Source organism: Mustelus asterias, chromosome 9, assembly GCF_964213995.1.
Source record: "Mustelus asterias chromosome 9, sMusAst1.hap1.1, whole genome shotgun sequence".
Taxonomy (NCBI): Eukaryota; Metazoa; Chordata; class Chondrichthyes; order Carcharhiniformes; family Triakidae; genus Mustelus; species Mustelus asterias.
The window spans coordinates 62,666,632-62,667,777 of NC_135809.1; positions in this window are offsets into that span (position 1 = coordinate 62,666,632).

Genomic DNA, 1,146 nt, shown 5'->3' on the forward strand with positions numbered 1-1,146 from the left:
TCAATCTCTGTCTGTACTGTTACTCTCTGTCCGCACTGTCTGTCACTGTCTGCACTGTCAGTCTGTGTCCGCTTTGTCTGTCTCTGTCCACGCTGTCAGTCTATGTCCACACTGTCAATCCCTATCCGCACTGTTAATCCCAGTGCACGCTGTCAATCCCTGTCTGCACTGTCAATCCCTCTCTGCACTGAAAATCCCAGTCCGCACTCTCAATCACTGTACGCAATGTCAATCATTGTCCGCAACGTCAGTCCCTTTCTGCACTGTCCGGACTATCACTCTATGTCCGCACTGCCAGTCTATTTCTGCACTGTCAGTCTATGTCCGCACTGTCAGACTATGTCCGCATTGTCAGTCTATGTCCGGACTGCCAGTCTCTGTCCGCACTGTTAGTCTTTGTCCGCACTGTCAGTCTCTGTCCGCGTGGTCAGTCTCTTTCCACACTGTTAGTCTCTGTCCGCACTGTCAGTCTATGTCCGCACTGTCAGTCTATTTCCGCACTGTCTGTCTCTGTCCGGAGTATCAGTCTATGTCCGGACTGTCTGTGTCTGTCCGCACTGTTAGTCTCTGTCTGCACTGTCAGTCTCTGTCCGTGTGGTCAGACTCTGTCCGCACTGTCAGTCTATTTCCGCACTGTCAGTCTTTGTCCGGACTATCAGTCTATGTCCGCAATGTCTGTCCCTTTCTGCACTGCCGGTCTCCATCCACCCTGTCAGTCTCTGTCCGCACTGTTCGTCTCTGTCCATACTGTCAGTCTATGTCCGCACTGTCAGTCTCCGTCCGCCCTGTCAGTCTTTGTCCGCACTGTTAGTCTCTGTCCGCACTGTCAGTCTCTGTCCGCGTGGTGAGTCTCTGTCCGCACTGTTAGTCTCTGTCCGCACTTTCTGTCTCTGTCCACACTGTCAGTCTATGTACGCACTGTCAGTCTATGTCCGCACTGTCAGACTATGTCCGCACTGTCAGTCTCGGTCCGCACTTTCTGTCTCTGTCCACACTGTCAGTCTCTGTCCACACTGTCAGTCTATGTCCGCACTGTCAGTCTATGTCCGCACTGTCAGACTATGTCCGCATTGTCAGTCTATGTCCGGACTGCCAGTCTCTTTCCACACTGTTAGTCTCTGTCCGCATTGTCAGACTGTGTCCGCA